The sequence below is a fragment of the Bubalus kerabau genome, chromosome X, assembly GCF_029407905.1.
Source record: "Bubalus kerabau isolate K-KA32 ecotype Philippines breed swamp buffalo chromosome X, PCC_UOA_SB_1v2, whole genome shotgun sequence".
Taxonomy (NCBI): domain Eukaryota; kingdom Metazoa; phylum Chordata; class Mammalia; order Artiodactyla; family Bovidae; genus Bubalus; species Bubalus kerabau.
In genome coordinates this window covers 6,189,655-6,206,284 of record NC_073647.1, presented here as the reverse complement: position 1 = coordinate 6,206,284, position 16,630 = coordinate 6,189,655, and the positions used below count along the sequence as shown (strand labels likewise).

At 37.8% G+C, this 16,630-nt stretch overlaps 1 pseudogene; it reads right to left on the bottom strand.

Moving 5' to 3' along the window:
* Positions 1-1,017: 1,017 nt before the first annotated feature.
* The window catches only part of LOC129639508 (RNA-binding motif protein, X-linked 2-like), a 50,857-nt pseudogene continuing 35,244 nt past the window's right edge, over positions 1,018-16,630 (bottom strand).

The following is a 16,630-nucleotide window of genomic DNA, read 5'->3' as shown; positions in this document are numbered from 1 at the left end:
GGGGCTCTGTATCAACCTAGAGGGTTGGGATGGAGAGGGAGATGGGAGGCTCAAGAGGGAGGGAACATATGTACACCTATGGCTGATTCATGCTGATGTTTGACAGAAAACAGAATTCTGTAAAGCAATTATCCTTAAATTAAAAAATAAACTCCAGTTTGGGACGACCCAGAGGGAGGGAACAGGGAGGGAGGAGGGAGGAGGGTTCCAGATGGGGAACACGTGTATACCTGTGGCGGATTCATGTTGATATATGGCAAAACCAATACAATATTGTAAAGTTAAAACATAAAATTAACTTAAAAAAATAAATAAAATGAAAGAAATGTAAAAAAAAATTTTTTTAATAAATTAAAAATAAATAAATAAATATATATTTTTTTAATGGTTAATTTCATGTGAATTTCTTCTCAATCAAATAAATAAATAAGTTATAAGGGAAAAAATGTAGACATATCAACCAAAACAAAAACAGCAAAATTGAAAAAAAGATGTCTACAATTTCAAAAAACAGGGGGCAGGTAGGCAAAAATAAGGAAGGAGCAGGCTGATGTTAAGAATCCTTATCACATGTATAGCAACCTGTCTGAACCTAGTTAAGCCACACTTCTCTGCTCAGTGGTTATAGCTGCCAACTGGAAAGGTTCTTAACATGTAGCACAAAGACTGGAATTCTAGAACTGTCTGCTATTTCTCCTTCCTGGCCATTTCATCAGAAATTGGGGTCATGAATTCAATGGCCCTATTGATAAACCCAGATTTAGGTACATGCTCTGGTAAGTACCAAAAGTACCAAGTATATTCCCAGGGACAATGGATTCTGCTCAAAAATCCAGGACATTTAGCTGTTAAAAACTACAGCTCTCTTGATGATTATTATACTCAAGGGATCAAAAGAATTCATTTTCAGAGACTTTACATGTAAATATAGTAAAAGAATAACTGAATTTCATTGCATTTGAAAAATACAGTTCATTTTTAATTCTACCGTGCTGAATAGCTGAACAGGCTGCGGCATCAGTGATGCCTGCACTCCTTGGGATTAGAGGACTCCGGGTCCCGGGAGTGCCAGGACCTTTTGTGCCAGTGGGATTTATCTTGGTGCCTACTTCTACTCCTGTGACTACGCCCCTCAGAGAGCACCTGTCATGCCGCCCCTCAGAGCGCCTGTCATGCCATCTGGAATGTATGTCTGAGCTTCAACCCCTGTCTCTCTCCCTGTGCCTGTCTTCTCTCTCTTCCCTTCTGCTTGATGACTTGTGTTCGAGCTTGGACTTCTCCGTTCTTGGCTCCCTCTCTCGGTCCTCCATTCTACCACGGCAGGTCTTCCTGACCTCAGGGGAACTGGGGTGGGACTTCCGCACCTCCCTGGACTCTGACTTCTGACCCTTCTCTGCCTTCTCTGAGTGCTTGCCACTGTGCTTTTTAGAGCCAGGGTCATCCTTTTCCTTTATCATCTTGCTTCTGGGCAAGGAAGAGGAGGCTGGCTACTCTGCCTGTACCTCCCGGCCAGTCTTCTGTCTTTCTTTTTTTTTCTTTTCTTCCGTTTTGTCTGGAGGAAAAGAGGGGCACAATCAGTAAGAAAAAGAAGATGGAAAAGATGGAGGATATACAAAAGAAAAGCATGCTTGGCAGCAGCATGAAACACTCACGGTCTCTACTTCTAGAAAAGTGCCTCCAAGAATCCAAGCTGGATGTCTGTCACCCTTAATATGTCAGGTTGCTATATAAGGCAACTCCAGCTCTTAATTCTCTCTCTAAAGACCCTACCTCCAAACAGTCACGTTAGGCACCAGAGGGTTAGGACTTCAACATACACATTTTGGTGGCCAGAATTTAGCCCACAGCATTAGTCTTCTGCTGATACTTCTTCTTTCCCAGTTAAGGTAAGGTTCCCCACACCTGCCCCCTTCACACTTGAGAACTGACTACCAAATCTCAGTGAAGGCTAAGAAGAGCAAACATTAAGCCTACCCAGTGTCTTCTCATAAGCCTTAACCATTTACCTTTTTTGTGTTTTTTTTTTTGGTGGGTTTGTCATCTTCAGAGCCCTCAGATGAACTTGGTGGAGGAGCATGAGTCCCACAGCCCCTCTCCTGCAGCTCTCTGGTCACCTCATCCATTTCTTCTGAGTCCTCAGGAAGTCGATAGTTAGATACATGATCCACTCAGATAGTTCTTCCTTTGATCTAAGACAGACAGGCAATGCTTTGGCAGATAGCTAACTATTTGCTACCAAACACAGCCTTCCATCTATTTGAACCCAGCTGCAGAAATCCATGGTTTGAGCCATTCCCATTATCCTCTTGCTAATTCTGTTTCTCAGAAAATCTCAAAAGCAGACCTGCTCAAGTGATGTGTCACAGCACACATCCCTACACATTCGCTCAACCCTGGGGGGCAGTCAGGTAGAGCCTGGGGCAGCTGGAGATCCTGGGAGCCTCATCAGTTTATCCCAGAGTTCTATATAAATATCTCCATGTTATAAGTGTGCCATGAAGTGAAAGGAGCCTGGGAAGTACTGCCCCAAAGCATAAGCAGCATGGAAAACTGCAAGAGTTTAGATGCACAAACATGAATTACCTTCCATCTGTAACATTAATTTACAGTGAAACACACTGTTAAGAAGCCTGGAAGCTAAAGGGAATTCCTAAAACTCAGCTCAATGCTACAGCTGCTTTCTCAACACAAATGGATGAGGCCAAAGCGAACAACAGCTGGGAGGGGGTAAGGAATCTAGAAAGGACTACTTTCTTTTCTCTTAAGCCCTCACTCCTTGCTCCACCCCCACCATACTGGAACCACTGGCTCATGCTGATACTATCACTGCGAATCCCAACTCTCCAGGTGAACAACAAAAAATTAAACCTTCACTTAAAACAAAAACATTCGGGCAGATACAGACTTATTCTATAGGCAATGCCATCAGAAATGTGAAATGTCTGGCTTTTACTGTTCCATTCAAGAGCAAGTTTTTACTCTTACCCCTAAGCCTGAGTACTTTCACCTATCCCATTCCACCATAAAAGGTGGAATAAAGTCACCTTTTATGGTGACTCCCTTTCACTGCTGGTGCAATCAGTGACAGATTCTCCAAGTCAAGAGTCACCCCTCCAACCTGTGACAATGCTCATTCAATGGCAGTGCTTTTCCTAAATGAGCACAGGGAGCATGTGGAGCATAGGTAACCCTGACTTGCCCCATCCCCTTTTCATGTCTCACTCTCATGTCATCACTCACCGTCGCACTTACAAGGGTGGAGGAGAGAGAATAGAGGACAGAAACCTTCAGAATGAGTTACTTTCATAGACTTTGTCATAAGATTTTAACTAGAGAATTTTCAGGGCCCAGTACTGCTAAGTCAATGGAGACATATGAGAGACATACATGGCTAGGTCCTCAGCCACGAAACCATGATAGAACCCCAAATTCCCTGATACAGGACAGCATAGAACAGCAGTGTTTGCTAGTCTCTTTGCCCTCCAATACAGCAGAAACGAGAGTGGAGTGTGAGGAAGAAAAGGTGAAAAACAGACGCCTGGTTGGGTGCAAGATGAAGGGGAGTGGGGGGTCATGGTACCTATGCTCCTGAGGACATAGCTTGCTAAGTGATGGGGAAAAGAAACGCATGTTGACAGGGTCATGAGCCAACGGAATTATGTCCTGGGGTCATTTCCCAGTCAGTATGTCCCCACACCTCTGCAACCCAGCTGACCAGTACTGCCCTTGAGCCTGTAGTCATCAGCTGGGAAATGAAACTGACACCCTACCCAATGGAAAAGTTCTGCTCAGTAAGCATACTCACCTTGATCCCATTAAAACTGTCAACAGCCAGAGTTGTGCTCCTCTGGTCTTCATAGCAGAGGAAACAGAATCCTTTGGATTTCCCAGTCTTTTTGTCCGGTACCAGATTAATGTTAACAATCTCCCTGTATCTATTTAATTTATAAAAGAGTAAGACACTATTGACTTAAAATGTAAAAACTTTCAGATTGGACGACAAAACAAAATTCAAATAATATAATCTGTACAGGAGACACGCTGAGAACAAGATGACAAAGAAAGGTTAAAAATCAAAAGTTAGAAAAAGATATATCAAGAACACCTGATTTTAAAAATGGGTGGTAGCATTAAGATCAAAGATGAATTCAAGGCCAACCAAAACAAGACATTTAAATGTGACTAAGAGGGCTCTTTTACACAGAAAAAGGTCCTAATACATAAGTCATGAAATTTTATACATAAATAACACATCCAAAATTTCAATTAAAAATACAAAGAGCAACTAAGAGTTCAAGTTATTAGAGATTTTAACACACCACTTTGAGTTCACAACACATAAAATTGAGAAAAATAAGTCAGAGGAATTAATATAAAATTATATAACTACAAATAAACATATACTTAATAATATAACACTTACATTGTTAAAAATATTAACATCAGACTAGTAGATATACAGATATATTCGACTGTACAGAGAGTTTCTTCTCAAGAATCCATGAAACACATATTAAAACTGACTGTAGACTAGATCTCAAAGTAAACCTGAATCATCGCCAAAAACAGCACAGACCATGTTCTCCAATCATAATGTGAAACAGCTGAGAACAATAATTTCAAAACAAAAAATGCCCTAACTAGAACTTGAAACCTGTTCTCCAGGCTAACTACTGGATGAAAGAGAAAGTGAAATAAAATAAAGAAATCATGGTAGACTATTTAGAAAACAACAAAAATGGGAATATATACCAAAACTTGGTGTCTGTGTGTGTTAGTCGCTCAGTCTTGTCCGACTCTTTGCGACCCCAAGCACTATAGTCCGCCAGGCTCCTCTGTCCATGGAATTCTCCAGGCAAGAACACTGGAGTGGGTTGCCATTTCCTTCTCCAGGGGATCTTCCTGAACCAGGGATTGAACCCAGGCCTCCTGCATTGCAGGCAGACGCTTTACCGTCTGAGCTACCTTTACCTTTACTGTCTGAGCCCACCAAAACTTACAGGATGTGGCTAAAACCACACTCAGGAAAATCTGTGACATTAAAGAATGTTATTGTCAAAAAGGAAAGGGGAATTCCCTGGCAGTCACAGTGGTCAGGACTTGGTGTTTCACTGCCAGGGTTCAGGTTCAAACCCTGGTCAGGGAACTAAGATCCCACAAGCCACAGGGGAGTGGGGGATAGTAAATCTTAGGAAGGTAGGGGGAAGTTAGTAAAGACATAATTTAATGAAAAAAAAAAGAAAAAATTCTACCTTACTCATTATATAAAAATTAATTCCAGAAAGCTTCATAAACTTAAAACTACAGTCATAAAAATACAATAGTAGCTGATGGAAATGTTATAACATGATCACATACATATACCTCAGCCCCAAATCTAGCATCTTACTTAAAAGAAAACACTAGAAATGATTCAACTATGGTATATGGTATTCAGCTATTTAACACTATTTAATATTGTAGGTATCGGCCCATGCAATTAGACAGGAGAAAACAGATATAAAAAAAGAGTAAATATATGTGTATGTATAACTGACACATTTTGCTGCACAGCAGAAACTAGTACAACACTGTAAATCAACTATACTCTAATTTTAAAAACTAATTTAAAAATGAAAAAGTAAAGCTATCTCTGTATGAAGATTATATATGATGATATATATAGAAAACCCAAGAGAAGCAATGAGAAACAGTGTTAAAAACAAACAATATAACAGATCTGTAGGATAACAGGATATAAAGACAACAAAAATAAACCACCCTCTTACAAACAATAATCATAAGATATAAGGAAAGAGGAGCCCTATTTGTAACAGCAACAACAAAAAGATAAAATACTTAGAAATAAATCTAACAACAAGGAATGTACAAGGTCTATGCAAAGAAAACTCTTAAAAACTGCTGAAAGACACAAACACAGTTTGCAATAAATATAAAGACACCTCTTTTTCTTGCATAAGATGACTCAACATTATAAAGATATCAAAATCACCTCCCAAGTTAATACTTATGTATAAGGGTGACACTCCAATTTTCTGGGGGTAAATATGGAGTTTTAAATAAATGCTGTTGGGACAACTAGATAGCCATTTGAAAAAATATGAAATTGGGTCCATATCTCACACTACACATCAGAATAACTCTAAATGGATCAGAGATTTCAATGCATAAAATTGAAACCATACAAGTATTAGAAGAGAACGTGGATGGGTGGGAAGAAATACTTTCTAATTATGACTCAAATCCAGAAGCAATAAAAGACTGATAAATTTGACCACTGCTGCTGCTGCTAAGTTGCTTCAGTCATGTCCGACTCTGTGCGACCCCATGGACGGCAGCCCACCAGGCTCTGCCATCCCTGGGATTCTCCAGGCAAGAACACTGGAGTGGGTTGCCATTTCCTTCTCCAATGCACGAAAGTGAAAAGTGAAAGTGAAGTCGCTCAGTCGTGTCTGGCTCTCAGCGACCCCATGGACTGCAGCCTACCAGGCTCCTCCATCCATGGGATTCTCCAGGCAAGAGTACTGGAGTGGGGTGCCATTGCCTTCTCCAGCAATTAGAGGACAGACTATACAGGGACAGCATGAGGGAGTTTGGGGGATGATGGAAATGTCCTTCATCCTGATTGTAAGGGTGATTACACAAATCTATTCAAGTACTAAAAAGAAAAATCTCATAGGACTGTACATCCCCTAAAAAGTCAATGTTACCATAAGATCATTTAAACACATGAATAAATGAACGCATAAAAATTTAAAAATAATAATTTTGCAAAGAAAAAAAAATCACAATAAACAAAGTCAAATGACAAACTAGGAGAAAACATCTGCAATTTACATCACAGATTAAGGCTAGAAAGCCATTTTTTTTTTCCTTTTGCTATAAAGGACATTACCAGGACAACTGGAAGTCAAATAAAGTCTATAGATTAGATAACAGTGTAACAGTGTTGATTTCCTGAATTTGATCACTATCCTGAAGTTAAATGTCCCGGTATTTTGGGAAATACACACTGATGAATTTAGGGGTAAATGTGCATCGTGTCTGCAATTGACCCCCAAATGGTTCAGAAAAAAAATAATATGCATACAGGTGGAGAGAAATAATAAAGCAAATGTGATAAAATGCTAACATCTGGGGACTCTGAGTAAAGGGGATATAGGTATTCTTCATTCTATTTCATAACTTTCCTGTTTTAACCCAGAAATTTTTTCAAGTATTTCAAAATAAAAAGTAAAAGAAAAAAAGAATACAGGAGCTGGCTTGACAGGATAACTACAGACCAAACTGGGACAGTTTGAGCATCAAGAAATAATAATAATGGCAATGTAGTATAACACATCAAATTAAAAAAATAAGTCCACAGCAATACAATACATGATAAAGTGTTAAAAACAATAAGTTAATATCCTTAATACATGAAGGGCTCTTGTAAAATCAGTAAGAAAATGAGGAACACACTAACAGGGAAAAACTAGGCAAATGATCTTAATAGACAACTTACAAAGAAAAAGAATAAGGGCCTATAAATCTACGAAGAGATGTTCAACCTCCCGGATGATGAAATAAAGGCAAAGTAAAATAATAATGAGAAATCATATGGCAATATTTTCTTAAAATAACCATTACTGATTAGGATTCAGGAAAATGAGCATTCCAGTCAGAGTGAAAACTGATACAACCTTTTCGGAGAGTAATTTGACAATGTTTATAAATTAATTTCATGAAGGAAACCATCAGGGAGGCAGACAAAGATGTATATATCACAATGTACACTGCAGTATAATTCATAACAGCAAAATATTGGAAATAATGCCCGACATTGAAAAGAAGACAATAGACTTAGGAGTCTTGGGGCAATGGCTATGTACTACTTGGCTTAGAATTAGTTCGGCATTAAATGAACTGATGTGACCGCGCTAGTGTGCATGATTTTTTTGAGGTAATGTTCCTCATCTATGAAATGGGGATAAGATCCACTCTGCCTTCCTGCGCTATGTATATAAATATTCTCCGGGCATGGTAGAGCCCTGAATAACTGAAAGATGAGATCAGAGTTCTTGTTTTGTGGGTAAATGTGCCTCTGGTGGAGGAGGTGGCACTTTCCCAGTGGGTGAGGGTTCAAAGGGGCTGAGGTTGTGAGAGGGACTGACTCTACTCTCAGAGTACCCAGAATTTCAACAAAACTAAGAGCTGATTGTGGACAGTGGGGTAGGCCTGCCAGAAGAGAACTTTCAGCAGCTATTGGAGCCAGACTACAGGCTACGTATGAAGAGGACTGGAGCTCGGGGAAGACGAAGAGCTCATCTGCGTGTTTAAGAAATTGGAGGCTAAGATGGCGGAGGGATAGGACGGGGAGAACACTTTCTCCCCCACAAATTCATCAAAAGAACATTTAAACGCCGAGTAAATCCCACAAAACAACTTCTGAATGCCGGCAGAGGACATCAGGCGCCCAGAAAAGCAGCCCATTGTCTTTGAAAGGAGAGAGAAGAAATCCAGCTCCACCCACCAGAACACCGGCACAAGCTTCCCTAACCAAGAAACCTTGACAAGCCACCTGTACAAACCCACACACAGCGAGGAAACGCCACAATAAAGAGAACTCCACAAACTGCCACAGTACAGAAAGGAAACCCCAAACTCAGCAATTTAAACAAGATGAAGAGACAGAGGAATACCCAGCAGGTAAAGGAACAGGATCAATGCCCACCAAACCAAACCAAAGAGGAAGAGATAGGGAATCTACCTGATAAAGAATTCCAAATAATGATAGTGAAATTGATCCAAAATCTTGAAATCAAAATGGAATCACAGATAAATAGCCTGGAGACAAGGACTGAGAAGATGCAAGAAAGGTTTAACAAGGACTTAGAAGAAATAAAAAAGTCAATATATAATGAATAATGCAATAAATGAGATCAAAAACACTCTGGAGGCAACAAATAGTAGAATAATAGAGGCAGAAGATAGGACTAGTGAATTAGAAGATAGAATGGTAGAAATAAATGAATCAGAGAGGAAAAAAGAAAAACGAATTAAAAGAAATGAGGACAATCTCAGAGACCTCCAGGACAATATTAAACGCTACAACATTCGAATCATAGGGGTCCCAGAAGAAGAAGACAAAAAGAAAGACCATGAGAAAATACCTGAGGAGATAATAGTTGAAAACTTCCCTAAAATGGGGAAGGAAATAATCACTCAAGTCCAAGAAACCCAGAGAGTCCCAAACAGGATAAACCCAAGGCAAAACACCTCAAGACACATATTAATCAAATTAACAAAGATCAAACACAAAGAACAAATATTAAAAGCAGCAAGGGAAAAACAACAAATAACACACAAGGGACTACCCATAAGGATAACAGCTGATCTTTCAATAGAAACTCTTCAGGCCAGGAGGGAATGGCAAGACATACTTAAAGTGATGAAAGAAAATAACCTACAGCCCAGATTATTGTACACAGCAAGGATCTCATTCAAATATGAAAGAGAAATCAAAAGCTTTACAGACAAGCAAAAGCTGAGAGAATTCAGCACTACCAAACCAGCTCTCCAACAAATACTAAAGGATATTCTCTAGACAGGAAACACAAAAAGGGTGTATAAATTTGAACCCCAAACAATAAAGTAAATGGCAACGGGATCATACTTATCAATAATTACCTTAAACGTAAATGGGTTGAATGCCCCAACCAAAAGACAAAGACTGGCTCAATGGATACAAAAACAAGACCCCTACATATGTTGTCTACAAGAGACCCACCTCAAAACAGGGGACACATACAGACTGAAAGTGAAGGGCTGGAAAAAGAGTTTCCATGCAAATAGGGACCAAAAGAAAGCAGGAGTAGCAATACTCATATCAGACAAAATAGACTTTAAAACAAAGGCTGTGAAAAGAGACAAAGACGGTCACTACATAATGATCAAAGGATCAATCCAAGAAGATATAACAATTATACATATATATGCACCCAACACGGGAGCACTGCAATACGTAAGACAAATGCTAACAAGTATGAAAGGAGAAATTAACAATAACACAATAATAGTGGGAGACTTTAATACCCCACTCACACCTATGGATAGATCAACTAAACAGAAAATTAACAAGGAAACACAAACTTTAAATGATACAATAGACCAGTTAGACCTAATTGATATCTATAGGACATTTCATCCCAAAACATTGAATTTCACCTTTTTCTCAAGCGCACACGGAACCTCCTCCAGGATAGATCACATCCTGGGCCATAAATCTAGGCTTGGCAAATTCAAAAAAATTGAGATCATTCCAAGCATCTTTTCTGACCACAAGGCAGTAAGATTAGATCTCAATTACAGGAGGAAAACTATTAAAAATTCCAACATATGGAGGCTGAACAACACGCTGCTGAATAACCAACAAATCACAGAAGAAATCAAAAAAGAAATCAAAATTTGCATAGAAACGAATGAAAATGAAAACACAACAACCCAAAACCTGTGGGACACTGTAAAAGCAGTCCTAAGGGGAAAGTTCATAGCAATACAGGCGTACCTCAAGAAACAAGAAAAAAGTCAAATAAATAACCTAACTCTACACCTAAAGCAACTAGAAAAGGAAGAAATGAAGAACCCCAGGGCTAGTAGAAGGAAAGAAATCTTAAAAATTAAGGCAGAAATAAATGCAAAAGAAACAAAGGAGACCATAGCAAAAATCAACAAAGCCAAAAGCTGGTTCTTTGAAAGGATAAATAAAATTGACAAACCATTAGCCAGACTCATCAAGAAACAAAGGGAGAAAAATCAAATCAATAAAATTAGAAATGAAAATGGAGCGATCACAACAGACAACACAGAAATACAAAGGATCATAAGAGACTACTATCAACAATTATATGCCAATAAAATGGACAACGTGGAAGAAATGGACAAATTCTTAGAAAAGTACAACTTTCCAAACCACGACCAGGAAGAAATAGAAAATCTTAACAGACCCATCACAAGCATGGAAATTGAAACTGTAATCAAAAATCTTCCAGCAAACAAAAGCCCAGGTCCAGACGGCTTCACAGCTGAATTCTACCAAAAATTTAGAGAAGAGCTAACACCTATCCTGCTCAAACTCTTCCAGAAAATTGCAGAGGAAGGTAAACCGCCAAACTCATTCTATGAGGCCACCATCACCCTAATACCAAAACCTGACAAAGATCCCACAAAAAAAGAAAACTACAGGCCAATATCACTGATGAACATAGATGCAAAAATCCTTAACCAAATTCTAGCAGTCAGAATCCAACAACACATTAAAAAGATCATACACCATGACCAAGTGGGCTTTATCCCAGGGATGCAAGGATTCTTCAATATCCGCAAATCAATCAATGTAATACACCACATTAACAAATTGAAAAATAAAAGCCATATGATTATCTCAATAGATGCAGAGAAAGCCTTTGACAAAATTCAACATCCATTTATGATCAAAACTCTCCAGAAAGCAGAAATAAAAGGAACATACCTCAACATAATAAAAGCTATATATGACAAACCCACAGCAAACATTATCCTCAATGGTGAAACATTGAAAGCATTTCCTCTAAAGTCAGGAATGAGACAAGGGTGCCCACTTTCACCATTACTATTCAACATAGTTTTGGAAGTTTTGGCCACAGCAATCAGAGCAGAAAAAGAAATAAAAGGAATCCAAATTGGAAAAGAAGAAGTAAAATTCTCACTGTTTGCAGGTGACATGATCCTCTACATAGAGAACCCTAAAGACTCCACCAGAAAATTACTAGAACTAATCAATGATTATAGTAAAGTTGCAGGATATAAAATCAACACACAGAAATCCCTTGCATTCCTATATACTAATAATGAGAAAACAGAAAGAGAAATTAAGGAAACAATTCCATTCACCATTGCAACGGAAAGAATAAAATACTTAGGAATATATCTACCTAAAGAAACTAAAGACCTATATATAGAAAACTATAAAACACTGGTGAAAGAAATCAAAGAGGACACTAATAGATGGAGAAATATACCATGTTCATGGATTGGAAGAATCAATATAGTGAAAATGAGTATACTACCCAAAGCAATTTATAGATTCAATGCAATCCCTATCAAGCTACCAACAGTATTCTTCACAGAGCTAGGAAAAATAATTTCACAATTTGTATGAAAAAAACAAAAAACCTCGAATAGCCAAAGCAATCTTGAGAAAGAAGAAGGGAACTGGAGGAATCAACCTACCTGACTTCAGGCTCTACTACAAAGCCACAGTTGTCAAGACAGTATGGTACTGGCACAAAGACAGAAATATAGATCCATGGAACAAAATAGAAAGCCCAGAGATAAATCCACGCACATATGGACACCTTATCTTTGACAAAGGAGGCAAGAATATACAATGGATTAAAGACAATCTCTTTAACAAGTGGTGCTGGGAAATATGGTCAACCACTTGTAAAAGAATGAAACTAGACCACTTTCTAACACCATACACAAAAATAAACTCAAAATGGATTAAAGATCTCAACGTAAGACCAGAAACTATAAAACTCCTAGAGGAGAACATAGGCAAAACACTCTCCAACATACATCACAGCAGGATCCTCTATGACCCACCTCCCAGAATATTGGAAATAAATGCAAAAATAAACAAATGGGACCTAATAAAACTTAAAAGCTTCTGCACAACAAAGGAAACTATTAGCAAGGTGAAAAGACAGCCTTCAGAATGGGAGAAAATAATAGCAAATGAAGCAACTGACAAACAACCAATCTCAAAAATATACAAGCAACTCCTGCAGCTCAATTCCAGAAAAATAAATGACCTAATCAAAAAATGGGCCAAAGAACTAAATAGACATTTCCCCAAAGAAGACATACAGATGGCTAACACACACATGAAAAGATGCTCAACATCACTCATTATCAGAGAAATGCAAATCAAAACCACTATGAGGTACCATTTCACGCCAGTCAGAATGGCTGCGATCCAAAAGTCTACAAGTAATAAATGCTGGAGAGGATGTGGAGAAAAGGGAACCCTCTTACACTGTTGGAGGGAATGCAAACTAGTACAGCCACTATGGAGAACAGGGTGGAGATTCCTTAAAAAAAAAACTGGAAATAGAACTGCCTTATGATCCAGGAATCCCACTGCTGGGCATACACACTGAGGAAACCAGAAGGAAAGAGGCATGTGTACCCCAATGTTCATCGCAGCACTGTTTATAATAGCCAGGACATGGAAGCAACCTAGACGTCCATCAGCAGATGAATGGATAAGAAAGCCATGGTACATATACACAATGGAGTATTACTCAGCCATTAAAAAGAATACATTTGAATCAGTTCTAATGAGGTGGATGTAACTGGAACCTATTATACAGAGTGAAGTAAGCCAGAAAGAAAACCACCAATTCAGTATACTAACGCATATATATGGAATTTATAAAGATGATAACAATAACCCTGTATACGAGACAGCAAAAGAGACACTGATGTATAGAACAGTCTTTTGGACTCTGTGGGAGAGGGAGAGGGTGAGATGATTTGTGAGAATGGCATTGAAATATGTATAATATCATATATGAAACGAGTCGTCAGTTCAGGTTCGATGCACGATACTGGATGCTTGGGGCTGGTGCACTGGGACGACCCAGAGGGAGGGTATGGGGAGGGAGGAGGGAGGACGTTCAGGATGGGGAACACGTGTATGCCTGTGGCGGATTCATTTCGATATATGGCAGAACCAATACAATATTGTAAAGTTTAAAAAAAATAAAATTAAAAATAAAAAAAAGAAAAAAATAATATTATGTATGTTAGTTAGATCTCCTAAGCAATGGTGGGTGTTTTACACGTTAAGCTTCATTTAATTCAAAAGAAAATCTACGAGGAAGGTGTTGTCAATATTCCCATTTTACAGATGAGGAAACTGAGGCACAGAGGCAGTAATGCAGTTACAAGAAGTGAAATGGATGATGTCTTTGAGACTGTATTTATCGACACTCAATAAACTTTGTGGAAAAGGGCATTGTCTATCTAGATTGTTGGAGAAAAAAACTCAATTTCAACTCTCTCTTCTAAAAAAAAGAAATGAAGTATTTTACTTAGATCTACTAAGTAACATTCTGGATGTGTCATATGCTCTGTTTCATTTAATTAAAAAGAAAAATACCACTCCCATTTTGTAGATGAGTAAACTGAGTCACAGAGGCATTCAGGAAGTGACTAATAAGTGAACGAGATGCTTTATGGTGAGCGTATTTATGGGCACAGTAAAATTTGCAGAAATGGCACTGTTTGTAGATTGTTGGTGAAAAAGCTCAATGTCAACTCCATCTATTAGGAAAAAAACAAAATTAGGTATGATACTTAGATCTACCAAGCAAAGTCTGTCTTCTTTTACCTGCTTGCCTGCATTTAATTCAAAAGAAAAACTACACAGAAGGTGGAATCAATGTTCCCATTTTATATACGAGGAAACTGAGGCCCAGAGGTATTAATGAAGTAACTAGAAAGTGAAAGAGATGCTTCTTGGTGAGTGTACAGTCTATAATTAGGAAACTTTGTGGGAAAGTGCACTGTTGGTCCAGATTATTGGGGAAAAATCTAGATTTCAACTCATTCTTCCAAAAAAAAAAAAAAATTAAGTGTGTTACTTCGACTGCTAAGCAATGTCCTCGGTGTTTAGAAGGTCTGCTTCATTTAATTGAAAACAAAATCTATGAGGAAATTGTTATCAATATTCCCATTTATACTTCAGGAAGCTGAGGCATTAATGAAATTGTTAGTAAGTAAGAGAGATGCTTTTGCTAACCGTATTTATCTATAGTTAATAAACTTTATGGGTAAGGCCTCATCTGTCTAGAATGTTTAGGGGAAAAACTTGATTTCAATTCTATTAAAAAAAAATTAAGTATGTTACTTAACTCTACTAAGCATGTCCTCAGTGTTTTACATGCTCTGCTTCATTTATTTTTTTAATTTAAATTTATTTATTTTGATTTGAGGCTAATTGCTTTACAAAGAAAATGTAGGAGGAAGCTGTTATCAACATTCCCATTTTATAGATGAGGAAACTGAGACACATAGACAATACTGTTGTTACTAGTTAGGGAAATACATGCTTTTTGTTGAGCGTGTTTATCTATTTAGTAAACTGTGTGGGAAAGGGCATTGTCTGGGTAGAATGTTGGGGAAAAAACCCAATTTCAATTCTCTGTATTAAAAAAAATTAAGTGAGTTGCTTAGATCTTCTAAACAATGTCCTGGTTGTTTTGCATGCTTCTCTTCATTTATCAAAAAGAAAATCTACAAGTAAAGTGTTATCAACATTCCCATTGTATATATGAGGAAACTGAGGCACAGAGGCTTTAAGAAAGTAATTAGTAGGTGAAAGATGATGTATCAGTGAGCCTGTTTATCTATACTTAATAAACTTTGTCGACAAGGCCATTGTCTGTTAGATTTTTGGGGAAAAAAACTCAATTTCAATTCTCTTAAAAAAATTAAGTATGTTACTTAACTCTACTAAGCATGTCTTGTGTATTTTACATGCTCTGTTTCATTTAATGAAAAACAAGAATCAGTAAGGTAAAAGAAAATCTACAAGGCTGTGGGGTAAAAATAAAGATTTTAACACTCTTAAAAGAAAAAAACCAATACTATGTATGTTAGTTAGATCTCCTAAGCAATGGTGGGTGTTTTAGACATTAAGCTTCATTTAATTCAAAAGAAAATCTACGAGGAAGGTGTTGTGTTGTCAATACTCCCATTTTACAGATGAGGAAACTGAGGCACAGAGTCCGTAATGAAGTTACAAAAAGTGAAACGGATGATGTCTTTGATAGTGTATTTATCAACACTCAATAAAGTTTGTGGGAAAGGGCACTGTCTATCTATATTGTTGGAGAAAAAATCGCTATTTCAACTCTCTCTTCTAAAAAAAAGAAATGAAATCTTTTTCTTAGATCTACTAAATAACATCCTGGATGTGTCATATGGTCTGTTTCATTTAATTAAAAAAAAACAGAGCAGACCAATTTTATAGATGAGTAAACTGAGGCACAGAGGCATTAAGGAAGTGACTGATAAGTGAAAGAGATGCTTTATGGTGAGAGTATTTATGCACACAGTAAAATTTGGAGAAATGGCACTATCTGTAGATTGTTGGTGAAAAAAGCTCAATGTCAACTCCATCTACTAGGAAAAAAACAAAATTAGGTATGATACTTAGATCTACCAAGCAAAGTCTTTCTTGTTTTACTTGATTGCCTGCATTTAATTCAAAAGAAAAACTACACAGAAGGTGGAATCAACGTTCCCATTTTATAGATGAGGAAACTGAGGCCCAGGGGTATTCATGAAGTTACTAGAAAGTGAAAGAGATGCTTTTTGGGGAGTGTACAGATCTACACTTAGGAAACTTTGTGGAAAAGTGCATTGTCAGTCCAGATTATTGGGGAAAAATCTCAATTTCAACTCATTCTTCTGAATGAAAAAACAAAATTAAGCGTGTTACTTAGACTGCTAAGCAATGTCCTCGGTGTTTTAGACGGTCTGCTTCATTTAATTGAAAACAAAATCTACGAGGAAATTGTTGTCAGTATTCCCATTTATA